Below are 23791 nucleotides of genomic sequence, written 5' to 3' on the forward strand. Positions count from 1 at the left end.
GAGTGACATGGGGGGACTCTGTGGTGCCCTTTGTGCACCAGAGGCCCTCAGCCAGACCCTTTCTTTCAGTGTGTCCCCTGCTGCTCCCTTCACTTCCTTTCTAGAAAGCTCTTCCCCACCCATCACCAGAGGGAGAAATCCCGTCCCAGGCTCTACTTTTGCAGACCAAATGGAAGACACCCTCCCATCCCACTTCCATCCCGTGTAACCATGGAGACCGCCAGGACCTCAAGACCTGCAAACCTTGCTTAGCAGACGTACATCGTGGTTCTGTGGCACGTGTGCTGGTTTTGATTTTTTTGCTACTGTGATGAAAAGGTCTCAGGAGAACAATTAGAGGAAGAAAAGTTTATCTGGGGACTCCTGGTTTCAGACGTCTCAGTCCACAGCCAGCCAGCCCCATGGTCCTGGGCCCGAGGTGAGACAGAACATCATGGTGGACGGGGGGGGGGGGGGGGGGGGGGGGTGGGGGGGGGTGGGGTGGGGGAAAGCAACTGGACATGGCACCAGGAAGGAGAGAGAGAGAGAGAGAGAGAGAGAGAGAGAGAGAGAGATTTTCTCTCCTCACCATGGTCAAAATAAATGCCAAAGGCATCAAAGGCATGCCACCGATGACCCACCCCCTCCAGTCACACCCCACCTGCCTACAACTACCACCCAGTTGATCCACACCAGGGGATTAATCCACTGATGAGGCTAAGGCTCTCGTAACCCAATCACTTCACTTCTAAACTTTCTTTCTTTGTCTCCCACATGAGCTTTTGGGGGACACCTGTCATCTAAACCATCCCAGCATAGTTGGGTGACTAGAACTCACCATAACATATATTTTGTGACGATCTAGAAGAGACTAGCTCAAAGGAAAACCAGTAAGAAATGATCAGAAAATGGAAAGCCTAATTGTTTTGGTTTGATCAGTTCACACGGTGAACGTGCATGGAAATGTCCCACTCTACCCCATATATATGTACACGTGTGAACATTAGAAAAAAAATCAAATAACATACACCATGAAGGCTTTGGTTGACTTCTTTGTGCCCTCATGCCGAGCTGTTCCAGTATTCTCCCACATCCTCCTAGCAGTCCTAACTTCCTAACAAAAGTGATTTCTTGCCCCATTAGAAACCAACCCGAGCTCCTGAAGTGTGCATGACATCTCTTCCTTGTGCTTTATGTTGTCTACACTGTGCATTTGTTTTTGGAAGGCGCATGGCGTGGGTCCGTGGTCATTTCTCACCCAGCCAATCTGCCTCATGTGATCTAGGAGTGAACTGGAATATGCTGTGTGTGTGATGATTGAAATACTATGTCTTCCAGAAACTTTGTCAAATCAGAAAAGAAAACCAAATCATCATGGCTCCCGGTCCTGGAAAGCACAGGACCTACGTGACCGGGTTTCCTCTGGTGTCTTCTCCCTGTCCCTACAGGCCTGGCGAGACCCTGTGGTAGAATATGAACACCTTCTCCCTCTTGAGCTTCCTTTTCCCTCCAGCTGTTTTCCCACTCAAGCGGAGGCTGCAGGTCCTGAGCCACATGTGCAGCTTCCTGGCCCCAGGAACCAGCCCCAGGCTGGCTTGGGGATCCAAGAGCTGCAGGCGTCTGGGCCTGGCTTCCCGGGCAGAGCCTGGTAACGTAGTAAGGCCCCAGAGAGGTGTGGGCAGAGAAGGGGTATCAGGGGGGTTCCCACGGATTGGCATGATCCAGAGGTGGGTGGGTGTTTCCATGTGCCCGAGAGTGGCTTGAAGGGGGAGGGGATCCCCAAGTCAATGTGTGAGAAACTGAATCTCCAGATTCACACGCGGAGGGTATTTGGACAGGGGGCTCTTGGGAGGTCACTGGAATGAGATGAGGTCCTGAAGACCCCCGTGATGGGATTAGTGGCTTTATAAGATGAGGAAGAGACCCTCGCCACGTGGTGCCTCCTGCCACGGGAGGACATAGCAAGAAGAGCCTTGCCAGAGCTGGTACCAGACTCTTGGGCTTCCTGGCCTCCAGAACTGTGAGCCAAATAAACTTCTCTTGTCTGTAATTTATCTAGTCTGGGATATTCTGCTATAGCAACCTAAAATGGAGCAAGTTAGAAATAGAAGTAGAGAGATGGATGAAAAATTTGACCGAGGGCGGGGGAGGGAGGGAGGGAGGGAGGGAGGGAGGGAGAGAGAGAGAGAGAGAGAGAGAGAGAGAGAGAGAGAGAGAGATTAGAAGGGAAAAGAGGTTCAATGCAGCAAGTTTATGAAGTTTTAGAAAACTGAATAAAATTTATACACATTTTAGCCATAAAGAAATGAAGCTACATTCCTTCCCTCCATCCCAGTTTGTGTTCTTAACTGCTCTGTATCTATGGACACATGCTGTTGGCCCTCCAGATCCACAGATTCCACATTTGTAGATTCAACCAACTGTGCATTGAAAATATTTGAAAAAAAATTGCATCCATACTGAATGGGCATAGGGTTCTTTTTCTTGTCCTCAGTCCCCGAGCACTACAGAAATAGCAATAATTTGCATAACATTTACATTGTGTTAGGTGTGATAAGTCATCTAGAAATGCCTTAAAGTATAGCCTGGCTTGGTGATGCATGTTTGTAATCTCAGCAACTCGGGAGGCTGAGGCAGGAGGACCACAAGTTCGAGGTCAACTTAGCAGAGGCCCTAAGCAACGTAGTGAGACCCTGTGTCAAAATATAAAATAAAAAGGGCTGGAGATGTAGCTCAGTGGTAGAGCCTCCCGGGGTTCAATCCTCAGTATGAAAAATAATTAGATAAATATGTGGGAAGATGTCCATCAGTTATATGCACACACTACATCATTTGGTATCAAGAACTTGGGCATCCAAGGAGTTTGGTATCCATGGGGTTCCTGGATTCACTCCCTGTGAAGACTGAGGATTACTGAACTTTGATACCAATGTTTTTTCCTCTATTCTAGCAACAGAATGGAAAAAATAAACAGAAAGGGCAAAAGTATCCCAGCCACACTAGCAATAAAAAGAAAATACTTAGGAATCAATTTAATTAGAGGGGCACAGGACTTAGAAAAAAAAAAAAACAAACTAAAATTTTATGAAGGTCATCAAATGTGAACAAATGGAAAGACATGTCCCTGTGTGGGAAGACTTAATATTATGAAAATGCCAATTCTCCCTAAATGAAAATATAAGTATAATGAAATTCTTATTAAATCATGTTTTTTTTTAAATTAAAAAATCGGTGAAAATAAAGATCTTATGCAAGAGTAAATGTTGGAGAAAAGTCAGGAAGAGTGTGGAAATGAAGTCTAATGGGAAGGGGGCTTGTTTTACATCAGAACATATTGTAATACCACAATATCAGGATAATTTTAGCACAGGAACTGCCAACCAGATGAAATGTCAGTTGGATTGAACAGAGAATCCAAAAATATGTAGCAGTATATGTGAGAATTTAATAAATGACAAAGATGATGTTTTAATTCATTGCAATATTTGACTCATACTGTGGCACAATGGTCTACCCATCAGGAAAAATGCAAATCTTTCTTATGCCGTCTATGTATGAGTTACCTATTGCCGCATAGAAGAGTACCTCCAATATCGCTGGGTTCAATCTCAGTTTCTGTGTGTGGCGGGGGGCTTAGCAACCATGGTGCTGACCAGAGCTATAGTTGTTGAAAGGGGGAAGGAGTCACTTCCAAGTTCACTCCTGTGGTTGTGGGCAGGACCGAGTTCCTGGTGGGCTCTTGGGATAGGAGCCTCAGTTGCTTGGGAACTGTTGGTTGGAGGTCACCTTTAGTTCCTTCTGTGTGGGTCTCTCCCATAGGGAGAGTTTACAACGTGGCAGTGTAATTCATGAGAAAGAGAGGGACAGAGGAGAGAGGAAGAGGGATGGGAGGAGAGAAGGGAGGTGAGAGGAGGAGAGAGGAGGACAGAGGTAGAGATGCTAGCAAGATAGAAATCACCATCTTTGGTAGCCTAATCTCAGAAATGGCACCTTGGCACCTTTGCCAAATTCTCTGCGTTGGACACAGTTCACCTTCCACTCACGGGAGGGGGATTACACAAGGGCTTTCGCTGGGGACACAGTAGAAGCTTGTGTACCGCGATATACAAAATACATTCTGGTAGATCAAAGGTCAATGTGAATAATATGACAATCATATTCTGTGGGGGGAACTGATTTTGTAGTTTTTAGTAAATTTCTTATTGAAGTGGATCATACAGAACAGTGTACAAAGAGCCACGGGCCACATAGTAGTTGTCTCCTCCTTCTCCTCCTCTTCTTTCTTTTTTTATACAGGGGGATTGAGCCCAGAGATGCTTTACCAGGGAGCCACATCCCCAGCCCTTTTTATTTTATGAGACAGGATCTTGCTAAGTTGCCGAGGCTGGCCTTGAACTTGCTATCCTCCTGCCTCAGCCTCCCAAGTCGCTGGGATCACAGACATGTACCACCATGGGCCAGCTTGTACCTGTTATTGGGTGAGCACATTTATACATTTCAATTAGTCATATACTCAGGAGCACAATTGCCGGGTCATAGGACATGTATATGTTCAGCCTCCGTAGATTTTGGAAAACAGTTTTCCAAACTGTTGTACCAGCTGACATTTGTTGGTAGTGGTGGTGATTTTTTTTTAATGAAACAGAGAAAATAGAGAAGATGTAAAAGAAAAACAAATATATGTGAAATATATAAAAAAATAAAACTTTAAAATGGTAAAAAGCATGTTAAACAAACACCAGATTAGAAAAATACTGATAATTTAGACAATAAGCCAGGGATTAACATCTACGATATATATATCTGCTCCCATAAATTGACAAGAGAAAGACAAAACAACTAAAAAATATGCAAAAGCTATGAATAGACCCTTACATCAGATCAATTCCAAACACGTGAAAATGTGCTCAAAATCCCTAGCAGTCAGAGAAATGGGAAAAACAAGATTAAAAAAAGTAACAACAAGTATATCAGTTTTTGCCCATAAATTTGCAAAAAAATTAAAAAGAAGCCTCCCGGAAATGTGAGAATAACTGATAATTGCTAAAGTTGATTTGTAAGTTTTTTTGGGGGGCTCCTCCTACTATCTTATTTTCTTTAAAAATATTTGAAAATGTCCATAATAAGTAGAATAAAAGAAACCCCAAACAACAAGGAAAAAGAATGCTGAGTCTCTGGTTCTGGGCATATGGCGGCAGCCTCCTCACACAGTGCTGGAGGAAATGCTAATTGTCCCCGAGTTGTTCGAATGCAATCTGCTAACAACCGTGGGAAAATGAAAAAAAAAATGTTACCCTCTGACCTGGAAAACTCACTCTTGGGAATATTTCCTGTAAAAATAAAAGCACCCCGGGTTATAATGGTGGAGACATACATAAGCCGGCAAAAAAATAAAATAAATTAAAATTATAATTAAAAAAATCTACTCAAAAATAGAGAATACTCTCAATGCATATCTATTCCATTTATGTAATATTCGGTGCACTTATGTGGCCTGTGTGTGCATCCACGTGCCAATAGGTTGCTGACCAGGTGAAGTAGCTGTTTGTATTACGATACAGAACTGTTTTAATTCCCCTGCCACGTTTATCCATTCAAAGATTCATGACTTGGAGGCTTGGTCCCCAAGGTAGTGGAATTCCAAGGTAGTGGTACCTTTAAGAGGTGGAGCCAAGTGGGAGGTCCTTAGGTCAAACAGGGAAAGGGGACCACCCCTAGGAAAGAGAGAATAGTTCCCCAGTTTCTCTGTGGTTTCCTGTTTCCAGAAGTGATCCTTCCTCCTGGATCCTGCCTTTTTCATGACACCCTTCCTAGGTCCTGCCCCACACTGTTTGTCCTTGCACCCTCCCAAACTGTGAGCCCAATGAACCTCTTTTCCTTATAAAGTCAACCTGCTTTAGGTGTTTTGTTATAGTTATGAGAAATGGACTAATACATCCGTTTTTTCACACCCTACCAGTTCTGCACATAGTAAATTCTAGAATGCCTTTGGAAACAAAATAGGAGTCTCCCTTTAATCCCCTGAGTATAAAATTATTCACTGTTGAAATAAATATCTAAGACCCTCTTCTTGCTTCACATCTATGATCTACTTAATCTTTTAACTAACTTGCAAGGAAGGGTTTGTTACCCTTAGTTTATTGAGGAGCAAACTAAGTTTTGGAAAGCTTAATTTGCCCAAGTTTCCCAAACTAGTAAGCAACAAGGCAATGATCCAAACTCAGCTCTGTGTCATGCCTGAGTCTGTGAACCTCACCTCAGTGTTATATTTTCTTTCTCCTGTTCTTCCATGAGTTTCTCCAGAGCTTCACCCCTACTAGATCAGGGACCATCTACAGAGCTGAGATTAAGTTTAGGCCTTAATCCCAAAGAAGCCACTGAGGTGACTGGGCCTGGTACCCACAGAACTAGCCCTCAGTACTCATTTGAGCCGTGCTAATTCATTGGCAGACCACACCAGGTTTTGAGGACAGAGCCCCCGCTGGGGTTCCTTGCCAATTTTGGTCCCCATAACTCCCCCTGGGGACCACGTGATCCTACCTGTCCTCTGGGGACTCAATCGCACACAGATTCAGGGCCCAGGGGTTTCCTCTATATTCTCTGGGGCATGAATAACCAACCTCCTCCTCCCGTTCCCCAAGGCCAGTTCAGTCAAGAACTGGGTTTGGGAAGCAAAAATCCTGGAGGCAGTCGGAGTATTTTGTTTTGGCCTCACCAGAGGCCTCTAGTGGTACCTTTTCAAACTGCAGGGTTATGATTCCATTGGTGAAGCCAGGGTGTTGGCCACCCAGGGGTGGGGAGGGAGAGATGAGAGAGAAAATAGCTCGAGGCACCAGGGAGGCTTCCCGGGATCTGATCCTGTGTTTTTTTTTTTTTTTTTTTTTGATATGGTAATAGTTTCATGGACATGGAACCCGTGTATGAGAACCAGCTGATATGTTTTCAGGAATTTTGTGACCTGTTGCATAAATCACAATTATTAAAAATTAAACTATAGCAACTCGGGAGGCTGAAAGAGGAGGATCGAAAGTTGGAGGCCAGCCTGGGCAATTTAGTGAGACCCTATCTCAAAATGAGAAGGGGTGTAGCTCAGTGGCAGAAGGCCCCTGGGGTCAGACCCTAGTCACACACACACACACACACACACACACACACACACACACTTAAGCTATATAAACCTACAATTAAATACATTATGCTAAAGAGGAAAGTAACATATATTCAAAACATTGCTTTCTAATTATTTTACTGTTATCTCTGCTCTTGGGGTTATTTGCATTGATGGCATCGATACGGTGAAAATACTGTGTAATGGGGTGCTACTTGGACCACATGTCGACTCCCTGCTCAGTGACATCACATTAGCATCTTGGAAGTAGTTATGGTGTGAGTAATTTACACCACAGAAATCAATGTCTATCACAAATTGGGCCTTGATATTAAAACAATGAAGAAATTATCAACAGTGAGAATTAAAATTAAAAGTGTATTGTATCATGGCAGAACTATTCATAATAGCCAAGAGCTAGAGGCAACTGAAATGTCTATCAAGGGATGAATGGGTAAACAAAATGCTGTATATACAGACAAGGGAATACTATGCAGCCTGTAAAAAGCAAGAAGCTCTGTCACATGCTACAATGAGGATAAACCTTGAGGACCTTAGGTCAAGTGAAATGTCACTCACCATCATTTCAGTTTGAGGAGGCATCTACAGTAATTAAATTCATAGATGTAGTAAGTAGACTAGAGATTGCTAGGGGCTGCTGGGTATAGGGGCAGAGAGTTGTTTAATGAGTTTAAAAAAGTTCTTGGGCTGGGGATGTGGCTCAAGGGTAGTGCGCTCGCCTGGCATGTGTGCGGCCTGAGTTCCATCCTCAGCACCACAGGCAAACAAAGTTGTTGTGTCTGCCGAAAACTAAAAAATAAATATTAAAATTCTCTCTCTCTCTCTCTCTCTCTCTCTCTCAAAAAAAAAAAAAAAAAAGTTCCAGCGATGTGTTTCACAATATTCTACATACACTTAACACTACTAAACCCTTACACTTTAAAATGGTGAAGAGGAATAAGTTTGTGATATGTGTTTTCATAAAAAATATTTTAAAAAGCTTCGTGTCCGAAGATGCTCTTCCAATATTTGAAATCTACTATTGGATTCAGCAAAGTTCCTTGTATCCCTGAAAACGAGTCAAGTTCCCTGTTTCTCTTCCCCCTGGTGAATCTAAACAAAAATATCAACCAACGTGCTGTCAGAGCGACAGCTGGCAAGCCGGTTATTGAAAATGTGCCACCGTATCGTGAGCCACGGAGTCACGCACTGCGGAATGATATTTCGATGGGGGACCACCTATAGGACGGTGGCCCCACAGATTATGTGGCTCGGTGGCATTGTTGCTTAGTTCATGCAAATACACTCAGTGATGTTTACACAACACCGAAGCCTCCTAACAACACATGGACCAGAACACATCTTGTCATTAAGTGCTGTGTGACTGCGCTTGGTCTAAAGGTGAAGAGCAAATGACGACACAGACAGGAGAGCTAGTCCCTGATGGTCACAACAGGAGGGATTCCGTCTGTAACAGATTTGTTTACTTTTCTTAATAAAATGTAAGAGAACCTCCTTCCCCCCAACAGAGCCTGGCACCCCAGCTTCAGGCTTGCTGGGCATCCATCCTGGTGAGTGGTACCTATTTGGGGGGTTAGGGGAAGTGGTTGGGGTGACACGGTTGGGGTGACCCTGTGGCGTCTCACCACCGTGTCCCCGTGGTGGTGGCCATGGGCAGCTCCTAGCTGTCCTCCTTCCTGGGCTGGTGGGAGCTGCCTCTCAGGAGTTACCCATCACAATTGTCCCCTGGAGGGACTTCTGCCGGGAACCCCCACGGATCAGACCAAGGCTCCACTTAATTGGAGCCTCGATTTTTAATAATATTGCTGTGAGTTTTAGGTTTCTGGGGAAGCAGGGCACTGATAACAACATGGTGGTATTTACTTTATTATTTTTTTTTTAAAAAATAAACGACAGCGGAATGCATCACAATTCTTATTACACATATAGAGCACAGTTTTTCCTATCTCTGGTTGTATATAAAGTATGTTGACACCAATTCGTGGCTTCATACATGTACTTTGGATAATGATGTCCATCACATTCCACCATCATTGCTAACCCCCTGCCCCCTCCCTTCCCCTCCAGCCCCTCTGCCCTACCTAGAGTTCATCTATTCCTCCCGTGCTCCCCCTCCCTACCCCACTATGAGTCAGCCTCCTGATATCAGAGAAAACATTCGAAATTTGTTTTTTGGGGGGGTTGGCCAACTTCACTTAGCATTATCTCCTCCAGCGCCATCCATTTACCTGCAAATGCCATGATTGTATTCTCATTTATTGCTGAGTAGTGTTTATAGGGGGGGTGGCTTACTTGGGGTGACTGCAGAATCGCCTTACTGAGGCTTTGGGTTTACCTTGGGCACATTCCCTCATGATGCCATCTGGATTCCGGTTTGGGTTGGGTCCCACCACCGAGCATGGTTTTGAGCGTGGCTGCTGCCCTGGAGGTGGGTTCTTGGCCACGTCACGGCGAGTCTCAAATGGAACTCCTGAGCTCACCCGTTCCAGAAGTTATTGGAAGCAGCTGTCAAGAGACACTTGTAAAGTCCCTAAAAGTCCTCTCCTGGGTTCTCTCAGATCCCAGTGCTTAAGTAGCTCTCTGGACTTCCACCACAAGAGTGCTTTCAGCTAACTTTTCTGGCAACCCTGGTTGGCAAGAGGTTGGGCTTTAAGTCTCTGAGTTCCCTAGAGAAAGGGAGGAGGTGCACGTGGAACCCGAGAGAAACCCTTCCCCCCCCCCCCCCCCCCCCCCGTGCCCTCCAGGGTGGGACATTCAGGGTCCTGGGGAAGGGTTTCGACCTTGAACCTGTTCCTTTTCTTTCTGATTTTTTTTTTTTCTCATTCACAGTTTTGAATGGTTCCTCTCTTAGCTGCCTTGAAGCTGGTGTGGTAGAAAGATCTGGAGCTGTTCTATATGGCGTGTCTTTCTGTGTGTGTGGTTTAGAAGGATTTGATTCTAAACTGATCTATAGAAAAAATCTTTTGCCCTGGGATACAGCTTTCCTCGTGAAAATTGTGAGTTCCGGAGGCTAAGGGTGTCACCACACCTACTCACAGCAGGGGGCAGTCGAGGGTAGCAGTTAAATACGGGGTTTCAAGGCCACCAAGGAGTTTGAAACTGGCTTCAGCCAGGGGTTCCCAGACATTTGTGGTTACAAGCTTCTTTCAATGAGAAAAAAAAAAAGATTTAAACATTGTACTTTCAGCTATGTGTTATAATTTATAAGTTGTACTCATAATTCCTGTTCTGATATTACATATGTTTGTTGTAAAACAGCAAAATTTGGAATTAGGAATAGGAAAAAGTTCAACTTTACCTTAAAAAGCTTTATTGAGATGTAATTGACAACAACACATATTAAAAACACACAACTGGGTAAGTTTTGACACATTTCATGGGTGCCTACCCCTGAAACCATCACATGGTCATGATTGGCACAACTCTGCGTCCTTTCTGTCACTACATGATAGTTTGTATTTTGTAGACTTTTGTGTAAATGTTATCATACAGTATGGATTATTTATTATTCTGGCTCTTTGAGTTTCAAGATAATTATGGATGAAATTAAGGATAAAATCATGATGAAATTAACTTTTAAAATAACATTTTAGTTTGTTAATAGTATAAAATATTTTTGTTACCAGATGATGATAATTTCTTTTTTTTTTTTTTTTTTTTTTTTTTTGGTGGTATTGGGGATGGAACCCAAGATCGTTCTACCACTAAACTCTATCCCCAGCCCTTTTTAAAAAATTTTTTAACTGTTTTTTTGGAGACAGGGTCTGGCTGAGTTGCTGAGGCTGGCCTTGAACTTGCAATCCTCCTGCCTCGGCCTCCTGAATAGCTGGGATTACAGGCAAGCACCTCCAAGTCCTGCTTTCAGATGATATTTTCTTTTAAATTGAATTTAAAATTCACTTTTTTTTTGGGGGGGGAAGAAAATACATTTATATGGTTTCAAACTTAACTATATGAAAAGGCATAAAGAGGACAAGTCTCTTTAATTGCCTCCCACACCCACCTAAGTGGCCCTGAGCCCTCCCTCCTTCCGGGTAGCCAGTTTATAAGAAGTTGCTTTGGTATCTTGCCGATTTATTCATGCAATTATGAATATACACGCATATTTGTGTGTTCTCTCACCTTTTTTTGCAGAAAAGATAGCATATTGATTCACAATGATACACACTGTTCTGCAAATAACTGTTTTTCACTTGCTGTAGCTTAGAGATCTTTCCATCAGAATTTATAGAAAGCATTTTTTAAAATAGTATCATCAAGCTGATGGACATTTGGGTGGGTTCCATTTTTTTTTTTTTGTTTGCTGGAAGAAACAATGTTGCAATAAATAACCTTGAGAATACCTCACTTCATAAGTGTGTCTGGGTATGTGGAGGGTGAATCCTTCGAAGCTGGATTGCTGGGTCCAAGAGCACTGGCATTGGTGGTTTTGTTCAATAGTACCTATAGGACTGCCACAAGGGTGGTGTCCATTAACACACTCACCTGCAATGCAGGTGAGTCTCACCACCAATGTGTTTATCCGGGATCTCAGTGTAGTATCAACTTGCATTTCTCTTAACGAGACTGAAGTTGAACTGGGTGCTTGGTTTTTGGAATGCCTTCCTAATGGTGATGGTCTCATGCATCATCATCATCTAATATCTCAGGACATGAAACATGCTGGGTGGGTAGCATAGGTCGTTTTCTAGAACTTACTATGAGAATAGGGATGACTTCTAAAATTGTATAGTTTCTGATCTCCTGAAATTGCATCAAAGATGTGTTCCTTTCACTTACTTGTATCTAATTCTCTACCCAGAAAAGAGGCAAAATAATCGTTTGGATACGAGGAAGATCATCCAACAGAGAGTCTGTGACTTTCTGGTTCACGATCTCATCCTCTGATATAAATTATTCAGTTAGCTGTGAGGGTTCTCATACCAGGTGGAGGGCACAAACCCTCTGGTCTTTGCTCGGTGGTTTTGTGGATGGGAATGGGTTATTTTGATGACACTGGGTTTTCTTAATTACATGTTGACTTAGGAACTCAATTTCCTGACTAAGCAGAGTCCATTGTTCTGAAAAAGAAAGCCATTTCCCTTGGAAAATCAAATTTGGTTGGAACACCCATTCTACTACATGTTGTCTAGGGCTGTTTCTATGCCACAGCGGCCGGGTTGACGAGGGGCACGTTGGCCTGTAGACTTGCGGAGCTGAAAATACTTACTCTTGACAGAAATTTGTTGGTTCTTTTCTTGACAGAAATTTGTTGGTTCTTTTCTTCCACCCATGAATTCACCCAAAGTGGTGGACCCACATTGAAAAAGAACTTCAAATTTAAAAAGAAACCACCTTTTTTTTTTTTTTTTTGACTATTGAAATCACTAACATTTGTTTGTGCCAGAGTTAGAGAGGTTGATTATTTTTGGGACAGATTCCTGGAATGAGTCCCCTTTTCTCCCAAATAAAGCAAATGGAAGCCCATAAAAACCTGGCAGTCACTGTAATATCGAGGCTGGCTGACGGGTTGTCTTGTTTCCTAATGTGTCTGCAGCAGGATTGAGAGAATTGGAGAAATGTTTTCCTAATTTTTTTCTTTTTTTTTTTTTTTTAGTACCAGAGATTGAACCCAGAGGCACTTAACCACTGAGCCACATCCCCATCCCCTTTTAATATTTTTTTTTGAGACAGGGTCTTGCTAAGTTGCTTAGGGCCTCACTAAGTTGCTGAGGCTGGCTTTGAGTGCATGATCCTCCTGCCTCAGCCTCCCGAGGCGCTGGGATGACAGGCGTGCATCATCACCCCTGGTTTTCCTCAAGTCTTGACTTGGAGCACTGTGGTCGGCCGTAGGATATGTTTAGGATGGAATGTTCCAGGTTTGAGAAACAGCACTGTGACTGGGGACTGGCTTGTTGGAAGGGCTCTGTGGGGGATCAAGTTTCCCTCTCTCAGTCCCACGGAGGTGGCACATGGGGACACAGAACCCCTGGGGTTCATGATTAGGCAAGAAAGGGTCCACTCCTTGGGTTCAAGGAATGGCAGGATGGCGGCTGGAACTTTCTGGAAGCCCCCCTCCCCAGGCTGGTGTCTGTGAGCCCCAAGCGGAGCCCTCCCCAGGGCAGCAGTGAAGGACACTCTTGCTGGAGCCCCTCCCCTCGGCCCCCAGGCAAAGCTCTGTAGGAAATGCCCCCGTCTGGCCTGGGGATGGGGAAGGGAGAAGGCTGTCCATCCTCACGGGCATCAGAGTGGACCGCCCTGCGGGGAGTCCCTGGGGCAGGTCTGCGGGGAGGAGAGCCCAGGAGGAGCAGGACGCAGCCCACAGCCACCAAGACGACTGGAGGGGACTTTGGAGAGGGGTGGTCCCTTCCTGGGGGATGCATTTTGGACCCTCCCATGACATTCCCCTTCCCTGGACCTCCCCTCACCCCCTTGGTGGGTCCGATGGCCCCCTCCACACTCTCAGAACACTAAATGGTCCCCTCAAAATGTCCCAGCCCCAGGAACCTGGGAATGTAGTATCTTATGTGTCAAAAAGAACTTTCTAGAAGTCACTGAGTTGGGGATTTGGAGATGTCATCCTGCAGTCTCTGGGTGGGCCCAATGTGGTCATGTGAACTGTCACCCAGGGAAAAGGGGGACCCGGGGATCGGTGTCCAAGGAGATGTGACCGTGGTCACAGAGGTCGGGCCGACGCTTTGAAGATGGAGGAATGCTCTTATCAGATAATTGCCCATCTTGTTCCTCACTTCTTTGGGGTCTTTGTGCAAATGTCACTTCATGGAGGCCTGCCTTGATCTCTCTAGTAAACCTTCCCCCATCCTCCTCTGCTGTCAAATACACACTCCTCTCTCCCTCTCTCTCCTTCTCTCTCTGTCTCTATCTATCTTTTCTCTCTCTATCTCTGATTGTCTCAGTGCTGAGGATTGAATCCAGGGCCTTATGCTCACTAAGAAAGTGCCCCACTACTAAGACACACCCCCAGTCTTTAAAAAAATATGTATTTATATTTTTAGTTTGAGTCAGGGTCTCTCTAAGTTTCTGAGTCTGGCCTTGAACTTGTGATCCTCGTGCTGCAACCTCTAGGCTAGCTGGGATTGCAGGCATGTGCCACCATGTTTGGCTCAAAACAGGAGGGACAGAGCCAGGGACCTGATGTTCCAGTCCCTCCGAGGTCGGCTTCTGATGTCACGTTTTCATGGTGGTCTTTGCACGAACGTGTGTGGGCCCCTCTGCCCACTGAGATGTAAGGGAGGTCTGCTGGGAGGGCTCTTCTGGAAAAGATTCTCTTGGCCTAGAAGTCACCCTGTGTGTGTTCCTACGTAGGCACGACGACCTCTGAAAGTCTCACAAGCAAGAAGAGGCAGATGGAGCCGGGAGGTAAGATGTGGGGGAGACTCTCTTCACCGTGTACCTGTGACGGTCTGCAGCTGTGACACGTGTCAGATATTCTTAATGATTTCTTATGACTTCACGCTCCTGCCTTGACCCTCTCTGCACCTCACTGGAGTTCCAAATGCAGGTCACTTTGAAGAGATTAAGCCCCTAGAGAAGCTCTTCACTGGGGCCAATTGGGTTCTTCCAAAATCACCTGCTTTACAGCTTCAACGGATTCCCGGTTCCTTCCTGGCTTCCTGTTCCTCTGCTTGGAGATGTGCTGGCCACGAGGATGAGCTGGTTATTTCATTACGGGGCCTCTCTGGTGGACACCTGTCGATTGGTCTTCCACACTCGCTTTCCTCTTTGGCTGCAGAAACTGCTTTCAGGAATTGCACCCCCACCCCACGGCGGGCCTGCCAGTCACATGGTCCCACCCCAGGGGGGAGGTAAGACCCCTGCTCACCTGGCCGTGATTGATTGAAAGGTGGGAGTGTGGGTCATTTTCCAGAGTCTGTTTGGCTGTATGGTGTGGATGTGTCCCCTCAAAGCTCACGCGTTGGAAACTTACTCTTGGATATAACAGGGTTGGGAGGGAGCGTCTAATGAGTACTGATTGGGTCAGGAGAGCCCCTGTCCTCAGCAGCAGATTAGGGTTATTTTTGCAGAATTGGGTTATTGTAAGGGCAGGCTTGTTATAAAAGTAAATTCCTCTGTCTGTCTCTCTCTCTCTCTCATCTTTCTGCGGTGGGGTGATGCAGCAAGAAGACTCTCATGAGATGTTGGTGCCATATCTTTGGACTACCCAACCCTCCAGAACCATAACCCAAGTACCTTTCTATCATTTAAAAGTCACCGAGTCTGTGATCTTCTGTTACAGCAACACAAGGCGCATCAAGACACTAGGAGAACGACCCACTCCCTCTTCTGAGGTCACCCGTATTAAGGACCAGTTGACTCTAGAGATGTTGGGCACCATCTTGGTAGCTATGTGGAGCACCTGCCTGAGATAGAAGAAAGCCCAGGTAGGAGAAAAAGTCACAGAGACCCGGGAACCCTGTTTGAATGTCTGGATCGAGCTGTGCCTTACCTTCGACTTGAGCTCATTAGTGACCTTTCCCCCTTAATTTAGCCGGGCTCCAGGGATTCTCCAAGATCCACAGGTTGCAATCTAGTCTCCAGCGTGATGTTATTAAGGGCTGGGACCGTCGGGAGGTCGTTAGGTCAGGAGGGCGGAGCCCCCATGAAAGGGATCCGTGTCTGTGAAAGATTTCTGTCGCTGTGACAAAATACATGAGATAAATCAACTTAAAGGACGAAAGGTTTATTTTGGCTCCTGGTTTCAGAGGTTGCGTTCCAGGGTTGGTTGGCTCTGTGGCTTTGGGGGCTGTGGCGGGGCCGTACATCATGGTGGGGAGCCATCTGGTGTTTTAGGAAGAAGGCTGGGTTTGAGATCCAAACGAGCACAGTGCCTTATCCAAGAGGCACCAGGGGGCCATCAGTGCTTTCCATCGATCGATCGTTGGCTGTTATGAATAATACAACTGTCAGAGTTCCTGTGCAGAGTTCTTTGTGGCTGGATGTTTCCGTTTGTGTCTATCTCAGAAAGAAACTGCTGAACCATCTAAGTCACCTTTGCACTAGTTCCTGTGCAGACTCGTCCTGTTCAACTCTCCAAAGTTATCCTAGACTGTACCCTCTGCAAATCTGGTTCTCTGTTCTCCTTCCTAAACAAACAACAAACAAACAAACAAACAAAAAGCAGGTGGCTTATAGTTCAGAGATTCCCTTCCCAGGTGGCCCAAGTTGTTCTGAAGTTCCGTCAGAATGATACTGCACCATGTACGGTTGGCGGAATCAGATTGGAGGTAGTCTAGGCAGCGAGTCTCACTGGATTCTGATTTATATCCGTCTTTTTTTTATACATATATATTTTTTTAGTTTTCAGTGGACCTTAATTTATCCATACAAGGTGCTGAGAATCAAATCTGGTGCCTCACACATGCTAGACAAGTGCTCTGCCCCTGAGCCACAACCTCAGCCCCCTATATCAGTCTTGATGAAAAATGAGAATTTTCCTGGGGACTCTGAAGAGAAAGAATATTAGTCTGTCCCTGAGTACAGACCTACAGAGAATGCCAACCCTTAATAGAAAGAAAGCCACCCCTGTCACGTACGTAGCACCAAACATGGCACTGGAAAGTAAAAGGGGGGGGGGAAATGCATGTTTTCAGTGTTCCTTTTGAAAAGCATTCCAGATACAGGATTCTAGAAACTACCATGACTTCCCACGATTTATAGATACTGTACTGACTCATTTTCTTTACTGAGACAGAAAACCACACTCCTGATTTCCCCTCCCATGTCCCTGGTCATTTTTTTTCTCAGTCTCCCATTGCCAATCTTCTCCTCCTCAGTATGTAGTCCTGGGACTTCTCTCTTTATTGACATCTGGGTAATCTTACCCACTCTCACAGATTTAATATCATCTCTAGACACTGATAATTTCTTAGCCTATAACTTTTTCAATTCACCAAGAAGGTAAGACAATTATAAATATACGCACCAAACAACACAGCCCCAAAATCTAAAAAGCAAACCCTGACAGAATTGAAGGGAGAAAGAGACTGCTTTACAAAAAATAACGGGAGATTCAACACCCCACTTTCAGTCCTGGATAAAAACAGATAGAAAAATCAATAAGTGAATAAAGTGAATATAGAACTTGAACAACATTATAAACCAACTAGAACTAACAGACACGTGGAAGGTTTCTAATAAGAGTGGAATACTCAGTCTTCTCAAGTGCACAAGGAACATTCTCCAGGCTAAACTATTTATTTGACCATAAAATGAGTCTCAATAAATCGAAAAAGATTAAAACTATGTCGAGTATCTTTTCTGCAATCCAATGAAATGAGGAATCCATAAGGGAAGGAAACCTATAAGATTCACCTATAAGTGGAAAATTAAACAATACCTTCTTCATCAACTGGTGGAGCAAAGAATGAAAACCAGCCTCTACCTCAGAGCAAAGCCTATCCAAGGAAGGGACATCACCTTTGTCCTTGGAAAGACCCACAGAGCACTCCTAGGCACATTCCCACCCTGCTAAGTGGTTTATCTACAAATAACAGGAGAGATCTGCTGCTCCAGGTGTCCCTGACTGAGTCAGGCTAGGTGGGGATCCATAGCAGCCCCCTAGCAGCCACCAATCAGCATGAGACAGGGAAATACCTGGGATGCCAGATGACCCCCCAGTAGTTTATGGTGGTTGATAACGTGTTGGGAAACCACGTAGTTCAGCATGGACACCCCTCTTGGCTTAAACCAATCAGTTCAAATGAATCCCCCTCTTGTACTAACCAATCACCCCTACCCAACTTGTTCCCACCAGTGAATGTGCTAATCAGGTTTTAGAGTTGTTATTTGATTTTCCCGCTGTGTGTGATGATTTGCTAAGAGATGCTATGATGTATGTGAGGTCCCTGCCTTCTCCAAAGAATGTATAAAACTGCTGCAAACCCTGGGCTCGGGGCCTCTCAGCGTCACCAGTTGCTGTGTGCGCGTGGAGGACCGAGCTAGCTCGCCATAAACACCTCTTTGCTGCTGACATCGATCTTGGTCTCTGGTGGTCTTTTGGGGGTCCCGAATTCGAGCTTAACAAGAAGAAATCACAAGGAAATTAGAAAATGCTTTGAGACAAATGAAAACAAAATGTACAACGTACCAAATAGAGAGCTCCTGTCTCAAGTTCTCTCTTGGATTCCATACACCCATCATCAATTAGCTACTTAATATCTTTACTGTTGGGAAAAGGTATAACGGCAGCTACACCCCAAAAACCCCAACATGGCGCCTGAGGAGCTTCTCTTCCTGCCTCTCCCTTTCCTGCCGGTGCCCCAAACCCCCAATTTCAAATCTCGCTGGCGGGAAACCTTAGCCCCAATAAGAACTAATTTCGTGGGCTCCGGAACTGACATCTGGAAGAACTTAAGAAGCCCAAGGACTTTTTAAACAAAATTTCTCCCCTTGAAATTTGTCCCCTTTCTCTATCATGGAGACAAATGGCCCTTGCTAATTGTTTTGGACCCAAATCATGGAATCATCCTTTATTCCTCTCTCACACTTTTTTTTTTTTTTTTTTTTTTTTTTTTTTTTTTTTTTGCCTGTTTTGCCTCTCTCCTATAGAGAGATGGCCTTTATTTGTCAGCTCTGTCGAATAAACTCTCCTGTGTATCTCTGCCTGGTCTCCGTCTTTCATTTCTCGCTTACCCGTCTTTTGTTCCACGCTTTCCCTTCAGTAATCGTCAGTATTTACCTTGGCATATTTATATTTTTCTTTTTTTTTTTTTTTGTCTCCATTTTTTTTTTTTTTTTTTTAATTTTTTTTTATTGGTCGTTCATAACACTACATGGTTCTTAATACATCATATTACACGGTTTGATTCAAGTGGATTATGAACTCCCGCTTTTACCCCATATACAGATTGCTGTATCACACCAGTTTCCCTTCCATTAATTGACATATTGCCTTTCTAGTGTCTGATGTATTCTGCTGTCTGTCCTATTCTCTACTGTCCCCCCTCCCCTCCCCTCCCCCTCTCTCACACTTTTTAATTCAATGCATCAGCAAATCTCATGGGCTCTTCTTTCAAAATAGGACTCAAATTGGGTCCCTTCTTATCCTTCCCACAGCTGTCACCGTGGTACATGCCGCCATCGTTTTTCACCTGGATTACTGCAATAGTCCCCTAGCTCCCGTTACGTCTGCCTGTACCGCCAGAGTGACTCTTGGGATGCTATCAAAATAGAAATTAAATTATCTACCTTCAAACTTGAACCCTCACCCCTGCGTCCTAGCACACTTTAGGTTTAAAAGACCTTGCAAGATGATTCTGGCTCACTTGATGTTCTGGACCAGCTTTCAACACATGGAAGATAAAAGTAGTCCCTTGTTTTAATCTGGATTTTGAAACCTTGTGCAGTTTCTGCTTATTAGGTTTATTTGTTATTTCTATTTCTTAACTTCTCCCAACTTTTTTTTTTTCGGTTAGGTGGTCTTCTACCTTTTATAGAGACTGAGTATTTCCCCAAATTTGTCTTTTTGTCTTTATACACACACACATTTGTGTGTGTGTGTGTGTTCATGTTTGCACCTGTGTATGTACCTATGTGTGTCTATACAGAGGTTTTAATTATCATGTAGTCAAATTTGTCAGTCTTTTCCCAATGATGTCCGTGTTTTGTCTCATGTTTAGAGAGACCTTCTGCTAAAGATTAAAACAAAATACACTCAAGCTTCCTTCTGACATTCTATGTTTGGTTTTGTGTATAGATCTTTATTTTCTTCTGGAATTTATTTTGGTGTAAGAAGGTAGGGGTACAGCTTTATTCTTCTCCCTAAAAGACAGATGTCCCAAATGACATTTATTGAACAATCCACATTTTTCTCCACTGAATTAAAATGTTACTTTTATCACATGACAAATTCCCATATGCGTTTGGGTCTATTTCTGACTTCCCGGTCTTTTCCTTAACTGTCTATTCCTTCCCGCACCCTCACAACATTTACTGATGGTTCCTTGATAATACTTTTTAAAAAATCTGTTAGATCAAGTTCACTGTTATTTCTTTTACTTGTAGACTTTCCTAGCTAATCCTTTTGGAGACAGCTTTACTGAGATACAATTTACATACCATATGATTCCCTCATTTTATGCGTACAGTTCAATAGATATTATTATAGTTTACCACCACCAAGTCAATTTTAGAATATTTTCATCATCTCAAAAAGAAGCCCCGTCTTGTTTAGTTATTTCTCCCTTTCCCCATCCCTTAACAATTCTTTTGTCCCATAGGTTCGCCTATTCTTGATATTCCATACATGTGGAATCATATGTGATCTTCTGTGAACACATATAATGTGTGATCTTTTTTTTTTTTTTTTACTTAGCATAATATTTTCCAGGTTCATCTATGTTGGGCCATACATCAGTACTTCATTACTTTGTATAGTCAAATAATATTCCATTTGCTTAGTTATGCCACATTTCGTTTATCCATTGGTTGATGGACATTTGAGTAGTTTACACCTTTTTTTTTGTTAAATATTGTTTTAGTTGTCAGTGAATCATTTATTTATTTATATGTGGTGCTGAGGATCGAACCCAGTACCTCACACATGCCAGGCAAGAGCTCTACCACTGAGCCACAACCCCAGCCCCCGACATCCTTTGACTAATAGGAATAGTGTTACTATGAACACTTATTTCCAGTTCTTTTGAGTATATCCCTAGCAGTGGAATGGCTGGGTCAGGTGGTAGTTTTGCTTAACTTATTGAGGAACCTTCAAACTATTTTTCATAGCCTGTTGCTGTGGAACGGTATGTTGCTACCAGCAACGTAAGAGGGCTCCAATTTTTTCATATCCACCTCAAGACTGGATATTGTCTGTTGTTGTTTTTATTTGTTTTAACTGTTGTCACTATAGTGAGTGTGAAGTGGTAGCTCACTTGTGCTTTGATTTTTTTATTTCCCTGATAACTAGTGATACGGAGAATCTTTTCATGTATTTATTTGGCTGTTTATGTATCTTCTTGGAAAGAAACTTCTTTTCAAGTTTATGGTCCCCCTTTTCTTTGTTACTGAGTTGCCTCCCCAGCCCTTTTTCTTTTTAATTTTGAGGGTTTCTCTAAGTTTGTTATGGTTTGGAGGTGAGGTGTCCCCCCAAAAGCTCATGTGTGAGACCATGCAAGAAGGTTCAGAGGAGAAATGACTTGATTATGAGAGTCTTAATCCAATCAGCGAATTGATCCCCTGATAGGATTTGATTGGTAACTAAAGTGGCAGGGTGTGGCTGGAGGAGGTGGGAATTATGGGCTGGGCTTTTGGGTATATATTTTTATCTGGCAAGCGGAGACCTCTCTTTCTGCTTCCTGATCACCATGTGAGCTGCTTCCTTAGGCCACACTCTTCTGCCATAATGTCCTGCCTCATCTTAAAACCCTGAGGAACGGAGCCTGCTGTCTAGGGACTGAGACCTCTGAAACGGTGAGCCCCCAAATAAACTTTTCTCCTCCTCTAAAATTGTTCTGGTGAGATCTTTCAGTTGCAGCAGTGAAAACCCTAACTAAAACAAAGTTGCTCAGGGCCTTGCTAAGTGGCCCAGGCTGGCCTCAAACTTGAGATCCTCCTGCCTCAACCTCTTGAATTGCCGGCTTGACAGGTGTGGGTACTGTGCCTGGCTGACATTTATCCTTTTATTATGGAGTCATAAAAGTTTTACATTTTTCTAACTACTCTTGTATGTTATTTAGAGGTGAACCTTCATCAAGAATGGCTAGAAGCTTTCATATAGCTTAAAGGCAAAAAAAAAAAAAAAGTTTAGTCCAATAGAGTCTAGAGAAGAAAATTTCCCCAATGCATCTCTCTCTTGAATGTGGATGCTAGGAGAAGACGTGGCCACGTGTTCTGTGAGACCGATCTAACCTTCACTGGCCTTCATGACGCAGGGAAGAGTAGCGCAGTCCTGTCCTTGTGCATGGTGTGAACCTCAGGGTTATTAACTACTCTTTGGCATCACTCACTTTAGTGTATCACTGTCTCAGACAACGAGGCTGGAGAAGCCCTTTCCAAGATTAGCATCCCACGTTGGCCAGAGGTGATTTGGCAGCTTCCTGGGGGTCTCCAACCCACACCAACTCTTCTAGCCTGACCCCCAGCCACGCACCTGCATGATTTGGGGGCTTCCCACATGGTTCTGTCCCCGGGGAGTGTCTGAAAGGGAATCGGGCATTCTTAGGCCAGTTGCTTATTCCCTGGGGTATGTGAGAGAAGCAAGCACTTTTTAGATCAATATGTTCAAGCCCATTTGATGCAAGCTCTGCCTTGGGCTGGAAAAAACAGAGCGTTTCTCCAGCTTCTTTCTCTATGAACTTGAACCCTTCTAATGAACTGCTTGTATTTTCTCCTCCGGGAAAGCTGGTGTGTATGTGTGACTATGATGAAGGATCGCTTCAAAACTGGGCACCCGTGGTGCTTGGTCCGTGAACAACCGAGTTTCTCAAGTTTTTAAAAATCGCTATCCCTTCCTCCCCTGAAATCTTTTAGACATTTTTTTTTCCTCTATTACCCCTCCCCCCATGAAATTCCACAACCCCCAATATACTGGTCTATTTATGTTCTATATGTAAATCTGTGCTTTGTACACAAGAAAATAAGATTTCCCTTCCCTGGGGAGTGATATGCCTCTACCAAGGATGCATGTGCTATGGTTTAAACATCCCACCAAAGTTCATGTTGAAATTTATTCCCTGGGGGGCTGGGGATATAGCTCAGTGGGTAGAGTTTTTGCCTCGAATGCACAAGGCCCTGGGTTCAAACTCCGGCACCACAAAAAAAAAAAAAAAAAAAAAAAGAGAGAGAGAGAGAGAGAGAGAAAGAAAAATAATTTAATCCCCAATGTGAGGTATGAACAGGATGCAAACTTAATCTGACCATGGCATTCAGAGGCAGGACCTTTGGAAGGCAAATGGTGGGGCCCTCATCCAATGGATCTGTGTCTTTCTACAACAGTAGGAGAGACCTGGGCTGGGATGTGCTGCCCCAATCTTACCATAGGATGCCCATGTGGCCTTGAGACTCTGCAGAGAGTTCATGCCACCAAGGAGGACCTCATCAGATGTGCAGCCACCTGGTTTTGAACATCCCAGCCTTTGGAACTATGAACCTAACAAACCTCTATTCTTTGTAAGTTACCCAGTCTCTGGTATTCAATTATAGCAACAGAAAAAAAAAAATGGATCAGGAGGAGAGCATGCTTAACAATAGTTCAGAACCAGTCCCGTTGGCAGCCTCCCATGCATAAAAGCCAGAAGCTTGGGCTGGGTGGAGACATGCAAATGGACAGGCCCTGACTTAGTGGTGTCAGATCTTGGAATATCTCAGGAGAAGCCAGGAATCGGGATACATTTGCACTTAAAGCATTGGTTTTAATGACACAGCAGCAATCATGCTGTGTAGACCAGACAAAAAAAGACCGAGATACACTGACTCTGGAGACTAGCTGGTGCTGTTGGGAGTCCAGCCCAAATCCTCTAAATCTAGTTAGTGTCCTTTCCACCTAAGGAGTCTCCACCCTGCCCCTCAGGAGCCTCCTGACCTCTCCTCTCTGGGAGTGCTTTGATGCCTCTCCCTGCCCTGTACACCAGCCCGCAGACCGGGGTCATCCAGGATGGGGACAAATGCCCCCACCAGGTTCCCAGCAGGACCTGGACTCTGCTTCTGAGCATGCACGCAGCAAAGAAGAGGGGGACAGGGAGGGCA

Source organism: Urocitellus parryii, chromosome 9, assembly GCF_045843805.1.
Source record: "Urocitellus parryii isolate mUroPar1 chromosome 9, mUroPar1.hap1, whole genome shotgun sequence".
NCBI lineage: Eukaryota > Metazoa > Chordata > Mammalia > Rodentia > Sciuridae > Urocitellus > Urocitellus parryii.